This window comes from Nannobrachium achirus (genome assembly GCF_963921795.1).
Source record: "Nannobrachium achirus genome assembly, chromosome: 20".
NCBI classification, from domain to species: domain Eukaryota; kingdom Metazoa; phylum Chordata; class Actinopteri; order Myctophiformes; family Myctophidae; genus Nannobrachium; species Nannobrachium achirus.
The window spans coordinates 30226070-30244518 of record NC_137827.1 but is presented as its reverse complement, the minus strand read 5'-3'; the positions used below and the strand labels follow the sequence as shown (position 1 = coordinate 30244518).

The 18449-nt window shown below is 41.5% G+C and overlaps 1 protein-coding gene across 1 annotated transcript in view; it reads left to right on the top strand.

Moving 5' to 3' along the window:
• Nucleotides 1–18449, top strand: part of stxbp6 (syntaxin binding protein 6 (amisyn)) — an 88137-nt gene that overhangs the window by 44669 nt on the left and 25019 nt on the right. The window lies entirely within an intron of this gene.

Genomic DNA, 18449 nt, shown 5'->3' with positions numbered 1-18449 from the left:
GTCTGCAGTCTGCAGTGCACCCCCAAAAAAGTCCCCAATTCCTGTAGTAAAGGTCTGAGTTTAAGTCATCGCCTTCTACCATGCTCATTATCTTTCTTTTGGAAGTAATTTAAAGATAGGGAAACATTTCACATACTCCTCACTCAGTCTAATTGGTGGGCATTGCCTTGGCTGTAGCACAAGCTGAGATAATGTGTTCTCTTTTTATTTATTTATTTCCCCCCATTTTTAACTGTACATTCTCTCTTTTTATCAGTACATTTTCTCATCCACCCGTTTCATAGCAGAGAGAGTGAACCACAAGAGAAAAAGAAGAAATGGTCATGAAGACTGAGTTATACTTTGTCGTTTTATGAGGCTAAAATGATTAGGACCATGAAGTGAAGAGGCCATATTTTAACAAGTCTGTTCCATTATTACCACTGAAAAAGCTGACAGAACGACTATTTAGGATCAGAAGCCAACACTAATGACTAGAGTGGATACGCTACTGCAGACATCCATGTTACTGCTCAAGTAACTTAATGCAAATTATATTCATCCTCTTTTTGGGACCTCAAATGGGCTCATTCACTGGAAACCCGATTATGATTCAATTCAAGGAATGGGGACGTGGACAAATACTCCAGTGCACACTCAAACCAGTTTGCCGAGGTGGGCCTGGAGGTCGACCCTGGGCCCTCACTGCCGATCCTGCTGCTGCTGACTCCATATGTCCTGCTCTGTGAACCTTAAAGTTCAAGACGAGTCAAGATGGAGTCCTTTTCCCAAACCAAACACGTCCTCCTCCGATTTTACGTTCTCAGAAGAACATTTTTCCCATTTATTTATTTCTCTGACCATACCTGTGATCGCTGCTTCTTTGTTTGCTCTTTCTGGATACTTAAATAATTTATAATAAATAAACTTTACAAAATAATTATTTCCTTTTCCATTCAGTAACTTAATCATTTGAGCTGTTAGATTGAATGTCTTGTCAGTCACCCGTTGTTTAAAAATCACACCCGTGTGAAGTGAGCGGTGGTGGGTGGGTGCAGCGGGGGTTGCAGTGCTTAAGGGTAAAAATACGCGACCGCAGGTTTCCCGGGGAGATGCGTCTTGACCCAAGGAATCCAGGGAAAACATATTTTTAATTTTCTGACCTACGGGTCCAGAGTTGCGAGGCAAGTGGTCCGTTATAGCGCCACCATGTGGCCAAGTGGAAATGCTTTTGGGGATTCGTTGAGTATGCCACCCCCCACCTGTGGTTGAAATTCAGTGTTGACTCGACGTTTTGTTTGTGATTTATGGCTATTGTTTGCAAAACAGGCCCCTCCCGCTAACTTTGGAAGCCTGTTACGAACGAACGGAATGGACTATCGCAATATCCCTTGAGTATGTTCATTGCATGGGTTCATAGATCATGTGTACCGTTTTTTGTGCAATTTGAAGAAAATATGTAGGAAAAGGAACAAAAAGTGTGTTTTGGAGAAAATTCAAGATGGCGGAAAATCTATCCTGGCGCAAATGGGCGTGGCCTATATGGGGAGATGCGTCTTGACCCAAGGAATCCAGGGAAAAAAGAATTGTAATTTTCCGACCTACGGTTCAAGAGTTATGGGGCAAAACGTAAAGTGGGCCGTTATAGCGCCACCATGTGGCCAAGTGATGTAATTATTTTTCGATTAATTCTTAAAATCATTATGAATCTCCTCTCCGAGGTTTGAAACTGTAGCCCCTATGGTTTGCGAGAAAAAAAGAAAATGAATGTGAGTTTTTGCCATTCCCATTATAAGTCAATGGGGAAAATTAATTCACTAATAAATTAATATCAATTAAACTATTGAACCTTTCTCTTAGCAAGTTACTAGCCGACTATTCCCCAGTAAGCCGGTCGATTTGACATATGGCGCAAGTGTGTGGTGGCAAAACTGTGGGACTAGTAGCGTGCCGAAGTTTAGGAAGTTCAGGCTACATACAGACACACACACACACACACACACACACACACACAGACCCACACGGCCACGTATAGGAGCGGTCACCACCGCTCAAAAACAGGCTTTCATTAAATGGCTACACACCTAAGACTTTAAAGTGCTCTTCTTGAGAGAAAGCCTAGCCTCGCGTCAGAAAACAACGCCACTGCACTCTTCTTTCAGCTCTACTACCAAGTGAACATCAGTAAGACTGTGAGGTCAGGTCAAATAGCCAAAGTTGTGTACTCGTGAGCTGACCTTGGGTTGTGATTTGAATAATATGGTCTGGCAAGAGATCCATTGTAAGTCTCCAGTATTGTGAGCATGCCATGCATTTGGCATGTTATTGGACAATATCGTAATAACTGGCTTAGACTTATCTAGCTTAACCACTGTTTAAATGGATTAGAGTCAAGACATTTGTGGAATGTTATTTTCTGGGCTTTGGATATATTGTGTGGTAAGATGGTGAGGCAGATGGAGTCAGAGACACTTGAGTATTTCTACTGTAAATAAGACAATTGTTGCATGATATCACTGGAGAAGTACATACAGTATGACACACAAGTCCGTGGTCATGTAGTTCTCTCAGAGAAAACGGGCTGTCATATATTATTGTGGTTCGATAAGATGCTCATAAAGAGGGACCTAAGCCATGCATAAGGTCACCAAACGTTAGAACGAGTTGCAATATAATAATAATAGTTACCTACTCCTCCCACAAGGGAAATTCAGATATCGCAGCCCAACCCAGCTGCTTTTTTCAGCTTAACCCAGCTGAACCCAGTGCTGCCCACAAGGAGCGCGTACCTGCGACCTCTGGGGCCTCCGGAGTCCTAGGTATGGACACTAACCACTCAGCCATCACTGCTCAATATATAGGCAGGCTAAGGTGCCGCCCAGACGGAGATGTTTTTAGGTGAATCCGCAAAAGGTTTTAATCATCATTAAACCATCTCAACCTGTGGTACATGTACCACTGGTGGTACTTGAGCCCCCCTCTGGTGGTACTCAGAAGAGTCTCCCAAAAAAGATTAAGTAAGAAAGCATACTGTAAGTGGAGTGAAATATTTATATTATACTACAGGTAGTTATTCTGACCAAGCAATAGGTTGAAATTGGCAATCCAGTTGTGCTGAAATGAGCATACTCACACAGTTTGCACGGGATGTTCACAGACGTAGTAGGCCCTAAATCTGGCTGGCACACGGTGCTGGCATTTTGGATACTGAAGCGGAATGTGTTATGACTCTTCTTTCTTTCTTTCTCTTTCTCTCTCTTTCTCTCTCTCTCGATCTATCGATCTATCTATCGATCGATCGATCGATCGATCCGTCGTTTCCATATACAAGGACCTGGGTCAAAGTGGGCTCAGCGGGACTCACTACAGTGTTCTGGGCAGGCCAAACATGGCCAAACGAGTGATTTGATGTAGTGCTGCTTGCTACTGACTGGCCGTGGTCATGATGTTTCACTAGACTAAAGTGAGGCCTGTATTTGCTCTCCCCCAGGACTTCAGAACAGAGATGGGGGCATGGCCAAAGTGGAACTCTTTGGCGATTGGTTCATAGATTGATTGATAGATAGATAGATAGATAGATAGATAGATCACACTTTTTTCTATGACCATCTATTTACTGATACTAGAGTTTCTGGCCGCTATGCAGTCCTCACATCTAGAGTTCAGGCGGCTATGCTGCCCTCACTCCTATGTCACACCGCCGCTGCCCATATATGGAGATCTCTGTATCTGTCAGTCTTTGTCCCTCATGCGCCAAACTGAACCAAGTTACAAATCAAAACATGAGCAAAAGTACAGATCAGGCTGACCTGACCTGTACTTTTCTGTCTCCGCTACACATGGACCTGTTAAGGCATGTTAATTGCTGGGTCTGTGTAGTGAAGCAATAGCCTACAGAAGTGGGAGGCAATTGCTTTGTCCACCTTTCTTGCCCTCTGCTCTCTCTGATTTATCAACCTCAGAGTTACTAATATCTGAATGCCTGAATAATGTACTCATTAGTTGTTGCAATGCATCGTGTGATCGTTTTCCCTTATTGGGATTTTCCATTGTGAGGTTTCCTTGCAGTATGATGGATGCACTTGTATCCGTCTGGGGGCACATTTCACATAGGAAGTGGTCAAACCCCTAGTTAATTAGTTAATTTAAGTTAGGATTAGTGTTCATGTCAAGGTTAAATGTTCTTTGAAACTTTTTAGATACTGTACATCAGGCATTCTCAAAACCTTTTTATGCCACAACACCATATTACAGAGAATAGCTTGAGAACCGCTGCTGTAAATAATAGATTTAAATTCTCCCATCCACCGTGCTTTTCTATTGGTCTGTAAATCGAATTGGTTATTCAGAATTCCCTGCACATTCCGGCCTCCCGTGATTTTGTCCATCTCCACTTGGCATGTGCTTATAGTACAGCATCCTTCCCCAGCCATGGGTGCCTCTGAGTGGCATGCATGTTAATTGTAGTAATGAAGGTCACCTGGAGGAGCAGCTGGAGTTCCTGTACTGTATCTACAACTTTTCCTTTAAGGAAGCTGAGGCCTGGCGCGAAACTCACCACGAGCCCAAAAAGCACCATATGCTCACCAGCCACTACCTCACACCTCTCCCTGACCTCCCACTGAGAAAATATTAAATCACAAGTCAGATCTCCAGGGGCCTTGGAGAGTCCCTGTGACTGTGAGCTTTGTGCACAGAGAATTAGCCCTCTCGTCTCGTCCAGAGTGGCCATAGCTGATTGGGTAGAGAGGCCATCTGACAATCAGAAGGTCACGACCCGTCAATGTCTACATGATGTCGAGTGCCACTGAGCAAGACACTTGACCCCAAACAGCTCCCTCCCGAGTACTGATCATGACCATCTGAGCACACATCAGCTGGGTGAAGCAGACATTTAATTTATCTTCCCGTTTACAACTGGGATCAACTTGTTGGGTCTAAGAACTCTGCTTACAAGATAAATACAACTGCCACACTTGAACATTCTGTTATGTCCAGTTAATATAGCTATACAAGCCCAGCACTCCACGTCTGTCCTCAAATTGTGCTGACCTGAATACTTCTCATATTTCATCTATTCTAGTTAATAGTCAAAATATTAATGGTCAATCTGGCACTCACTACTACTCACAGCTACTGTTACTGTTTTTCAGATTTTTCAAGCACAAATCAGTTGGCACTTTGCCTGATGTACTGTTTTTTTTTTGTGGAAATGTTAAACCCCTCAATTAAAAATGAAAAGGTGATGAGGCCTCCAACTAGGGGGCCACCCTTAAATTGGAATAACCCGCTGGGAGAGCTTAGGCTAGCAAAATAAATATCACCTTATCATGCAACTCCTATAACTATATATATATAACTATAACTGTGTGTGTGTGTGTGTGTGTGTGTGTGTGTGTGTGTGTGTGTGTGTGTGTGTGTGTGTGTGTGTGTATTAGTGTGTATTTTTTTAATCCATCCAATTCTGTACCGTTCTTACACATTGCTTTTATTAACAAAGTGACAAACTTAACAAAAGAAAACAGGAACAAGGAAAAAGAAAGTCCTCAACAGATGATGATGATGATGATGATGACTGTTATAGTATATTTCTACACATCCCTGTTTGTTAACTGTGTTTTGTAGATTGAGCCAGTTGACGTCTTAGGGGGGTAGGACCGTAGGAGTTAGACAGGATTAAAGGTTAAACTGGATGTGGACTGGCATATTGGCATCTCTCTCTCTCCAGGCAGCTATTTGACTGAATGGGCTTTGTGACAGCAGATTGCAGGAGACCTGGGGCTCAACTGCAGGGACTTCCTCTGCCAAGCCCTGGGTGGGTTGTTCTCTGATATTTCACACTTAAGGGCATGGCTCAGAGCCCCTGCATGCTGCCTGACCGCACTCGCATCCACAAACACACCCCCTACTCTTATTATAATGCCATACACGTGCGCACACGCACACACATACAGTACACGCAAGCACAGAGGAAGAAGCATAAGTGGAAGATGAGATCACAAGCATTTATATAATTGCATGAGTTCAATGTCAAATTTGTTTAGGTTGATAGTTGGATATGAAGTTTATGACCTGAAGTTTCAAGATGAATTGAAGAGAAAGGGATTGATCTTTTTGGTGGCTGGCTGTTATTTACAGTAATCCCAGAGAAAGAGAAGAATGGTTTCAAATCATTCCTCTAACCCCCTGCTGTGCTGTTAGCTCCATGGAACATCATTTACTGCAAGGCCAGATGGAAACTCATCTATAGAGGGAAGAGAGTAAACTTTTCCTACATCTTTGTGATTCATCCTGTCAGACTAGCAATCTTTGTTCAAGGGCACTGTGTGTGTGTGTGTGTGTGTGTGTGTGTGTGTGTGTGTGTGTGTGTGTGTGTGTGTGTGTGTGTGTGTGTGTGTGTGTGTGCGTGTGCGTGTGTGTGTGTGTGTGTGTGCGCATGTGTGTGTGTATGGGGGGGGCGCTGGGGGGTCCACCAGGGACATATTAGCTGTATCTCTTTCCCAGTCTGTGCTCTGAAGCACTCCCTAATCATTACACTGTAACTCCATCTGCGCTGAGGCACAAGGCATGGCATTTAAAAATATATATTAAATAATATATAATAAAGCACCAGTTTACCCAACAGTCTCTACAGAACAGACTGTTCTTGAGGGAAGCAACCAACAATTATTTTCATGGCCATTTAATATCGATCCTCCTTTTGTCTGTGCTATCGATGGAAACCAATCCCATTGCTTATATTCCTTCACACGAGGGGGTTGCCCTTATAGTTAGGGAAAGTTATCAGAGTCTTTGACCAATCTGGGAACTAAATGCTTACCAATAGCTTTCTTCACAAATGTGTTCATAAAGGTGTCTACTATCACCTCTGAACTTTTTCAAACCCAACTCCCTTGGGAAACTTGAGATTTCCTTTTTGTTTTATTTTCCTTTGTTTTATTTTCCTGTATAGTTAAGTCAATGAGACCCCAACTTTGATTGGCTCCCAGAAGGTTTCCCAAGGGATTTGGGTTTGAAAAAGTTCAGAGGTGATAGTAGACACCTTTATGCTGCTTAGAAAATACCAAGGATGTGTCAGTGATGTCACTGTGATGCGATGATTTCACGTGTGTCTTTAGTCCAAGGGATCTCAAACCTTTTTAGGCCGTGACCCCCAAAATAAACATTTAATGTGACTCTGTTCCACAGATAAATATTGTGAAAACAGCAGATCTACATGAGGCATTGTGAGCATGTAGATCTGCTGTTTTCACAATGTTCGCCTCTTGCTTACTTAATATTTGACAGTTTGGCCAGTTTGGTTTCTTGAAAATCCTTAAATTGACACTTTATAAATGTGCAGATACCCTGTATACACATATGTTGGTTTGTTTACCGTTGAGTGAGACATTTTTTTTACATTAAGCTAATCCTCTGGGGACCCCACAAAATAATTTTGGGACCCCACCTGGGGTCCCGACCCCAAGTTTGAGAACCACTTGTACCACTACCAGGCACACTACCTCCATCTAACCTCAGAAGCCATAAAAGGCGATATCTTGTGTTCTTAGATTATTATATCAATCTACTGTATGTGATTGGCTTGCCCAGGTAAAGTAAGCAAAAAACTAACAAAATGTTTTTGCGATTCACTTTTATTTTCTTGTCTGCAGTGGTTTATTTCAGTTTTATATGGAACAAAGAAAACATTTTGGTAGTTTTAAATTGGCATATTATTAGAAATGTTTACATGATTCATCATTATTGATTAATTAATGACAAAAATAGTATTTGATAAAGTTTCTGTCCATCGATGAATTCCTTATTTGATTAACTCTTTTAGTGCTAAAACCGAACAATTTCGGTTCTTTTTTTCAATCCAATCCAATATTTTATTTGCTATTTTACTTACCCTGAGCTGCTTGTAGAGACGTGAGTGGTTCTGGCTCGTCCATCGCTTTCCAACGAGCCATTCTACGTGTTCCGACGATTTATTCCATTGAAAAGGGTTTAGAATAAAGTTTAGAGCCCCCCAAAAAAAAACTCTATTTTTGCACGACGTATCCGAGGTACCGAAACCGAACAATTCCGGTTTCTTTAATAAAATGAATTAAATAATCGGAGGCCTCGACGAAGCCCCCGTCTAAATTTTGATCCAGGCCGAAAACCACAAGCTCTTTACACCGGCCCGTAATCGGGTAACGCCGCCGCATCGCGCCGCCTAATCCAATACATTCTCACATCTTTAGAGACCTTTTCTCTGAACTGTGTTCCTATGGCAGCGAAAAAGTTTTTTTTTTGCGGCTAAATAGCCTCAAATCGGGCTTAAAAAAAAAAAAAAAAAAAGATAGCTAACTGATAGCTCTCTTCATCCGGTTCACGTTCATAACACTGTTCACAGTGAAATCCCAATGCACTTCTGCCTGGGTACCCGGATGTTATAGCGAAGGCCTTTGGGGAAATGTCTGGCACTTTAGCGGCCTCTTGTGGCCCCTGGCAGTCATCGTGTTAAGTGTTTCACCACTACTGAATATTTTGTATTATTTTTTTATACTTTGTATACAGTAACTGGTTGACTATTTGTCTTCATCTGTTCATATCTTTTGGTGCATTTTCATACTCATCTTCTCAAGCTTGGTGTTGGTGGGAGTGAGCCAACACCCCCAGTAAGTAGATGTCAAGAGCTTTGCAAAAAGTGTACAATGCATTATGATGGAAAGGTACGAAGATCCACCACACAGACCTTCTTGGCCAGGAAAGCGTCGGAGAAGGAGGATAAATACCCAGTGAGAGAGCCAGAAGGCCTAATTGGATACTTGAAACGAGTATCGATCTGGTTTTGGGGTTTGTCAGCTTTTGCATGAGTGAGGCTTTTCCAATATTTCACTGCCTCTGGGCCGTTACTGTCAGTAACTCTACCCTCCTACCCCTTGTTGATCTTGCAACCACTACCCACCCTTGACTATAAAATGTCTGTTTTTCACTCGAAGTTCTATTAACTCAAAACCTCAAGACACTGCATTAAATATTGGGCCGCCAGTTGCATATTAACAGCATACAACATTAATGAAGTCCAATGAAGCATAGAATTACATTGATTTATAGTTTTTGTCGTAGCTTAGTGCCTGGGCCTTGTGCTTTCATTTGTAGGTGACTTCCACTGTGGCATGGATCATAAACTCCACAAGACGGGTCCAGGATCTGATGGAGAGCCTTACACCCCTTTTTAATATATCACTTGGCAAACATGTGTTCAATATAAAGCACCTTGTTTTATGAGGCGACATCACCGTCTCTCTCTGTCTGAGTCATTCATCCCCCCGACCCCTGGGTAATGAGAACTGAATTATTCATCCTGCAATCCCTCTCCTGTCTCCACTCTCAGCCAGATGTTCCTGAAGAGGACAGGGTGGATGGATGAAAGAGGAGATGGACGCCTGTTTGCCTTTTCGATGTCTAGACCGCTTCTCAAGTTTCTGGACTTTCGCCTCATGCTGTTGCAACTTTGACTTGAATGCTATTCAGTGCCACACTTTGGGACTGAGCTCACAGTTAATCAGGCAATTAACAACTTCCAGTGGTAAAGTAGGGCTTTATCCTAAAAGATAATCATGTAGATAATTGCTTAATAAACATGGACTGATGCTGGAGCCAATATTATGATCATCATGTTTACCTTTGTTACACTATGTAGTCTAGTGTAGACTTTGTAACGAAGCCTTCCTTTCAGCTGAAAGGCTGGTGGACACCTCATCTGTCTTAGTCGCTTATCAACACAGCCTTCATCATGTCATGTTGTAGCCTTTACTTTTGGCAGTATTTAATGGGACTACTTGACAGACAGAGGAACCAGATTCAATCTTTATTGTCACATCACATTACAAGTTTTGGTCAGTGTGCTGCTCATTTTCTCAAGGCAAGGCTGTAACATTTTAATTAATATGAGGCGTAACAGCCAGTTTAACATGCTGTCTTTTGTTGAGTGATGCTGACCACTTTCCTGCAGTTGACCACTTCAGTGGTCTGATTTCAGTGAGCCAGACACACTTTGTTATGAGTCACGCACGCACGCACGCACGCACGCACGCACGCACGCACGCACGCACACACAGAGTGAAAACTGAAGCTAGGGCAAGTGCTAATAGAGCAATCATATTGTCGATAATTTGTTCTTCTGGCACAGTCCTGAGATGTTTTTCCTGAATTTACCAATGATGAAGTGATTATTGGCAGTAAATGTGTTTGTATAATCTGAAAGAGCAAGTGTCTTCCTTGCATGAAGTATGTCAAGAGTTGTGCATATTAGACAGACAATCCTCTGCTTAATGTTTTTAGCCTGTTAAACTATCTAAAAGAGAACAGATGGGCCTGGAAATGAGATCAGGAAATGAGACTGGAATTTGACACCATTGCTTTGATGCTGAATTGACTTGTAATGTTTAAAAGTTCAAGGAGGTTAACAACTTTTCTAAAACCACCTGCCCCAAGAAGAACTGCTTATTTTCCCCCTGGTATGCATACCAACAGTATTGGCAAATAACTCAAACTAATTTGTTTTAACCTGTCTGGAGTATAACACTGATGATAACCAGAAACTAAACAATTTTCAAGTTGGCATAGTATTTACATTCACATTTTGCTATTTGGAAAATTAAGGTGATGGTTTCATCCAGTGTAAATTGAAGTACAGAAGCAATGCCAAAATATTTTATAAATATTACATTAAGCAGTGTAACGGTCAAAGATGTAGCTACCAGTCAACAGACGTGAGAAGGATCTCTTTGTTCTGACTACAGCCAGGAATGATGTGTTATGACCAGATTGAGGATTAGGTGGAAGTGGGTGAAGTGATTGCATATTGACATTAGAACAGATAAAATGTTTACATGAATTATGCTGGTGCAGTAAACCCTGACCTTTCAAGTGGTGCAAGTCAGTTAAAACAAACATACAATAGCATTTCCAAATACCATTTGATCCCGTTTCTGACAGAAAGTTGTTTTTGGTTAAAGGATTTCTGTTCCATACACATCAGTTTAACATTAGGTCCTCCAGTACAAGAACTAAGCGTTGTGGAATGTGTCTTGTTTGACTTTTTGAAATGCCTTCGTGTGGGATTGCATGATGCTATCCAGATTGGATTGTTATGAGGTCTGTAGTATCTTGACCTTCTCTAGGGCTTGGGCTCTTAGACTAGATTGTTTGATCTTATCCGCATAGCAGAATTGTCAAACTAACTTTATATTGTATTTTAGCAACATACTGTACACATCATCTTATGTTATCTCATCTTAAGCCGTCTCATGTATCCATATCTTACCCAGTGCAGTGACTACGTGTTTCTTTTCTAATCTCCCAGTGGAATCATTTCAGTTGTTCTATCCAGCTCCACAACCACAATCAACATGGTAGGGGGTTGGGTATTAGTTCAGCCCACTGCATCTCAGTGGGAGAGGAGACTCAGGTCAGCACCGCAGCATCATTAAATGTTTCCTCACTTCTGTGGGCTCGGGAGGAATTTGTAGTATGTGGACTGCAGAATACAGGCCGAATGGCTGCGTTCTTAAGTGGTCCGTGGAGCACTTTGTGTGTGGCCCCACACTGTGGAACTAGGGCCCCACAAGAGGCCTGGTGTCCCGTCCCGTCCCCCCAGTTCTGTAGCGGGCCAGGAGGAAGGATGAGGAATTGATCAAAAGGGAATAACCTGCCCCTATGGAGACTGAGATTAGTTTCTCTGCCTCTGAATTTGATGATCAATTTGTCCCTTGCTTACTCTTTATGTGACTACAAGGCTGGCTTAACCATGATCATGATTAAATGCAATCTATTTGTGACATTGGTTTCAGATGTCACAGTTTAAAAGTAGTAATACAAGAAAGTTTGTGTGTGTGTGTGTGTGTGTGTGTGTGTGTGTGTGTGTGTGTGTGTGTGTGTGTGTGTGTGTGTGTGTGTGTGTGTGTGTGTGTGTGTGTGTGTGTGTGTGTGTGTGTGTGTGTGTGTGTGTGTGTGTGTGTGTGTGTGTGTGTGTTGATGTTTGTTCTTGTGTTTACATACTTATTATCCTGATGATTCTTTTGCCTTCATATGTCATTTCTCACTTTATGTTGTTCCAAACACATTGTGGAATTAGAGCTCTATATAACTCCATACATGAGAATCTCACACTTGTACCATCTCTCAAATCTGTTCTCACTTGAGAAAGTATTTTATTATCCTTTCACCATTTCTCTGTCTTTTTATTTTATATACAGTGTATATAGTCTGTGTGTATAGACTTTATACTGTTGCTGGGGCTTCTCTGCAGTCCAGTCTGTCTTTCTTTTGTGTGATGCGGATTTCACTGGTGGTGATGGTGAAGAGCGAAAACTAACTAGCCGTACATTTATCAGTGTGCTCTTCTCCTGCACAACGATGTGTCGGAGCGAGTACGGAAGCAGCCTTCTCTCGATGGCGCCTCCATATCTCCGCTCTTGTCACATGGAGGTCTGATGGTGTGTGTATCTCTTGTGTAAGTAATTAACTTGACCCCCTGTAGTACTGAACCAGGCTACGCTCAATTCTATAGCTATTATGTACCATGCACATATACAGTTCTTTCCCCTCGGCCAGTGGTGCCCTGCCACTGCATGGGCCTGCATCACCTCGTGGAGCGTGGACACAGCAGGCCTTGTGTGATTGTGCCCATGAATAGACTGTGGGGGCAATTGTTCTGGGGTGTTGTTGATAGTCTAGCTCTAGCCAGTGCTCTCGTTGATTCCAGTGACAGGCCTTTCTCTGAAGATAACAATGTGTTTCAGCTCCAAGCCAGCAGAGTGGGCGCATCTTTAAAATAGACCTGTAATCATAGACCCAGGCTGAAAACACATCTCAGATGTTAGCTCTAATAGCATGCCCACAGTGACAGAACCCAACGTGCAAGGTAGACTTCTTGACTTTTTGTCTCATGACATCGTTTCCTTAGCACCAAAATAACAATTGGAGTGCTAAAACATATTTTAAAGCTCAACCGCAGCAGCTTATTAAGTTGTTGATGTCATCTTGACATATAATTGTCTATTTAGAAAGAATCGTTTAACATTGCCTTTCAAGTATACAAGTTGTGTTGCATATATTATATTGCAGGTGTGAAAGCTAACATTCTGCATCATTACCCAAAGCAAAAGTTTAATCTAGTCTCGATATTCCCTAAATTATTTAAAACTAATCATCTTCAATCTCTTTTCACTGGGTCTCGTCTTGTCACAGTGTTTAATTTTAAGAAACAAAGTTAACAGGTGCCAGGGGAATATGTTAAAACTTTGTAATTTGCCATTTAGTGTGAATTGTAAATACAATTTCAACCAGCTCTTACTTGGGTATTTACACATTTACATTTCTCTTCTTGTCTACCTCCCTAGAGTTATAAGAGGTTGTCGTCGGCTGACCTTTACTTACTGAAATGTGGCACTGCCTGCTTTAGTATGTGCATACATCCTTTTAGACCCTCAACCCAGCAAAGCAAGCTGTAGAACAATTCTTCCTCCCTGCCATGGCAGGAGTTTCCTATAGGGATATACAGGATGTACATACTGTACAGTACAGTAGGCTATAGAACAGTAACTTTGAACTCATAGTTGTAATCCTATGTGGCAATTCAAGAACAGCTCCTGTTTGCTGTCCCTGAGTGAACCTGGCAAAATGCCAAACAGACACTAAACGGGTGCCTTTTGTGCTATGCAAATGGAATTGCCATAGTAACTAACTGTCTGTTCTTAAAGGAGTAGTTCACCCCCAAAATGACTTGTTTCTATTGATTAGTCACACCATGGAGAGTAGAGTTCAATAATATTTTTTGGTTTTAGTCACATTCCTAAGACAAAAATTTTATTCGAGTAAATTTACCCCCATTGATTCCGGATGGTGACCCGTTTCGAAACGGGTCACCATCCGGAATGAATGGGGGTAAATTTATTGTTATCACATTTTTGTCTTAGGAATGCGACAAAAACCAAAAAATAATATTGAACTTTACTCTCCATGGCGTGACTAATCAATAGAAAAAAAGTCATTTTGGGGGTGAACTACTCCTTTAATGCCGGAGAACGGATTGACTGACTGAAGTGTCTGATTTCTCAAGAGAACCTTAGCCCACCTGGTCGAGATGGGAGCTTTGAAATGTTCCGAGAAGTGGCAGTGAAGACACAAAAACACTTTAATCTTTCAAGCTTGACTAATGCTTTATTTTCCCCCCTTCAAACTTGCCCTTAAAGGAAATAAAGTGGGGGGCTGCTGATGCAGACAGTAAGATAATAAATCCAGAGTTGCAATGACAACAGTTGGCATTTGGACCAGCAGTCACTCTGATGGGCAGTGATATGTAATCATCACAGTGCCTACAGTATGTCTTTTAACTTTCAGGTTCTCCATTCTATTTTTTGATTGGATTACTACTCCACCAATTATGTTCTCTTTTGTAACATACACATACTGTTGATGATTAGAAGAGTGTAGAAGAAGTGTTATACTCACATATATTCAGAGTTTTGATTTGCAAGAATGTTGACACAAAGACTGAGTATGTATTATATAAGAGAGAGGAAATCTTCATGTTATGACTATGTGGGTGGTCCGTCTCTATATTCTGTGAGATTTCGTTATCTCATTGGCTGAAGCAAATATTTCTCTGCATTCCATAACCAAACGGCTTGCTTTGGCATAGGATAAACTAGATCACATTTTGTTTTCATTGCACTGCAATCAATATTTCCATTAAGTGGATGGACCCATTCATAAACTGACAACCTGCACACTTCTCACATGATCAGCTATAAGCATCAGCACTTTCACAATGATCCTTATGTTACTCGTGTTGCTATGCAAACAACCACAACTATGATAATATAACGGTGAGGGTAAGCTGATCTTGGGAACATTTCCCCTTCTGGTGTCCTCAGTTTGTTTATGAGTTTCCTCTTGGGCTTCAGCACTCGCTCAAAGCCAAGCACAACAAGGATTCTGATCCACCAGAGGAAATGAGAGCATGTCACCATCGTTGAGAGGACAGGAACTCCAGTCAAGGGTGTCGCACCAAATTCTGGGCCCTGGGTACAAGGATTCACTGCGGGCCCCCCATGAATGTTCTTCATAGGAGGGGGGGGGGGGGGGGGTTTAAGCCATTTAGACTGGGAACGCATTATTTTGTGCTTTAACTCTTGAAAAATCTTGAAAGTTTGTTCAAGTCTTTGAATATTTCAAATCCTTCTAAGGTTTTTGAAAAACCTAGGTTTCTATGTCAGTGGTGCTCAAACCTTTTCATGTGAAGGACCCCCAAAATGATATGTATTTGGCCATGGACCCCCATTTCAAAATATTTGGTTCCAGGGACCCCCCAGAAGCAACATTTGAGTTACAAATGTTTGCTTAAAAAATACAAATTATTCAAAGATTTGCACACATTTTCACAACGTTTCAAAAATAGCAGATCTACAAGCTCGCAGTGCGGCACTCTGTGCCGCGCTGTAAGCTTGTAGATCTGCTATTTTTCAATAGCTAAAGTATAAAATAATTAACCCCCCCCCCCCCCCCCCCCCCCCCCCCCTTGTGACGCCCCTGACTCCAGTAGCTGTGTTCTTCTGACAGCCAGTCCACAAGGAAACGTGCCTCTGGCAGGCTCTCAACAGTTGTTGACTTATGCGTGTATTTTGATAGGTTAATTAGAGGTGATGGGAAATATTATTTATTATGCTTTCATACCGTGGGAGATGTTGTGACTAGGGATGTCACCGAATAATCGATTTTCGAATATTCGTTAGATTAATCAATATTCGATTTTAATATTTCATAATCGATTTTTTTTTTTTTTTTTTTTTTTCGTTTTTTTTTTTTTTTATACTATTTTTTGGCTTAGTTAGTTAGTTTCAACCAAAATATAGAATATAGGCTAACAATAGTATTAATGATAATAGTAAATGGCCATTGATTTATTATTCACACCAGCACCAACTGTAAACTGTGTAGAGTGAAGGAGCACAGCAGAGAGTGGCTGCCTGCTACACACTCCCCTCCCCCCCCTGTCTCAGACACAGGTGTGATTGATTCAGGCTTGATTGTTTGGTACTTGGTGGCCATCATCAAAGAAAAGGGAAAACAGCGTCCTCTGTATTGTAAAGCATCACAGAATCTGTTCTTGAGAGATTAGGTGAACAGTACACTGGCACACTAAAAAGAAAGATGAAGAGTAGTAGTTAGGCTACCAATTACCTGAAGAGCCATGTTGTACATATGTAAATGTGCATCGAAATCCAGTAAAAAAAAAAAAAAAACGAAAAACAGAAGAAGAAAAAAAAACGTTTTTTTTTTTTTTTATAAAAAAATAATAATAATAATTAATTATTGATTTTCGAATAATATTCGAATATTGCTATAGAATAATCGATTTTGATAAAGGTCCATTTTTGACATCCCTAGTTGTGACTGATATTAGTAGGGATTTGATCTGTAAATGTGAAGGGAATTGTGGCCAATATTAGTTGAAATTGATGCTGGTTAAATAAAGATCTGTCGATCACAATAAATTATTGCCAACATTTTCTTTTTTATTTGTTGTGACCCCATGCTTGCCTCTGGAATCACTCGGGTGTTATGGAAATGTAATTAAAGAGTGAATCTCATTATATGAATTGTAGAGTATTCAAAATGAATTATCATGAGGACAACTTGAGCCTTCTTTTGGGGATATGTGTCCATATATAATTGGAATAAAGTTCACTGTGTTTACTTTTACCATACAGCCAGCCTCTGTTGACATTCAATAAATGCTTTATAAAGAATGTAGCAACTCTGATAGGTTGGTGTCAACTGCTGAATTTGACAATTATTTTAAAGCCTCCAAAGTGTCTGGCTGTTAAACCTCATTGCAAAGTTTGTTGACAATTCAGCGATCTGGCCCAGAGATGACAGTCTTGCACAATGATTCCCATGATGTCTACCATAATTCTTCCTGGAGAAAATAGTTAACAGGCTTCCATCAAATATGCATTGGAATTTCCATTAAACATCACACTTGCAAGCCTGTTTTGTGAATTTCCCCTAAGTATTATGCAACTTATACTGTCATTCCAATTGTTTTGAAAGCAGCCTTAGGTTTGCCATAGAATATGCAAATGATGACTTAAAGCTGGTTTATGTTCTCGAAGGGTGGGAGTCAGGGGTCTATACTGACACATGACTTTGTTTGCATCTTAAAGTTATTTTTTTTTGTAGGTTCCTCAAATAGATTCTCTCCATGTGTTTCACATCATGTGATTCTTTCCATGTGATCTCTCTATGTGATAACATCCCCTTCTTTCTGCCACATGTTTTTTAGACTCCTCATCCTCGATTGACAAGCTGGTCACGCTTTTCATTTAATACCTTGCAATTATCACATGATCCGCCGCGGCCCTCTCGCCATTGTGATGGAATCAATCTCTCCTTCATCCCTCCTCTCTCTAACAATAGTTACCCCATTTATCAACTGGTGCAGTACAACAACTTTTCTGGTTAATCGATCGGCTCTGAAGTCTATACAGTGTGGTGTGCCATTTACAGTATGTCAGGTTTGGGGGGAGGAGGGGGGGGGGGGGTTAATTCCTGCTGGGAATTGGTTGACCTTTGTCTCCAGACGTCTACCCTTTAACTCTGCTTCATTACATCCCGCTTTCTTCCCTTTATTAAATGTTCTGGAGTCTGGACTGTAGAAGTATCATTACTCCCCCGTGTGACCTGAGATATATCTGATCACTGGCCTCATCAGTTTTTCATAGCTCTGGCTGTCTGGTCAAATAACAGTAATTTCACAAGAACAGAAAAAAGGAGAACAGAACAACATGTCTGTCTGTTTACTTGTCCATCTGTTTGCTGTACTACTACACTGGGACCACAGGTCTGTACCTCAGTTATAAGTTATAAGCTGTCCTAAAGGATACACAAAACAATCTAGACATGCGTTCCTCTACACAGACTCTGCTATCAGAATATATCTTCTGATTGCAACATCCAGGCTGAGATCTGGCCCTACTCATGAAAAAAAAGGAAAAAAAGAAAAGATGGCCGGGGAAAGGTGTGGTCCTCCTGGTCCCTCGAAATTAACAGATGATAACAAACCTCCAGATGGCTGTATTTGTGGAGGGATGAGAGGCATGGTTAGACAGCCACACTGACCCAAGCAGGTTCCATCCATCCGAGATGACACAACAGCAGATGTGGGAAGCTAGGGCCAAATGTCAGGGCCTGTGAAAACAACACGGAAGGTGCAGCACAATGCCCTTCCAAAGGACACCGAGATACTATCCAGCCACGTGCACATAGGCTACAGTGGCTTGGACAAATGTCTCCTGGGCCTACGGTGAACTATAATCAAGCTACGTTGACATCTGCATGGGAAAAGTCAGCTAATAAATTCTTCCACGGGAAAGGAATGGAACGTTTACAGTATGTAGCAATCTGAGGCCAGCTCAGGACATAGTGATGAT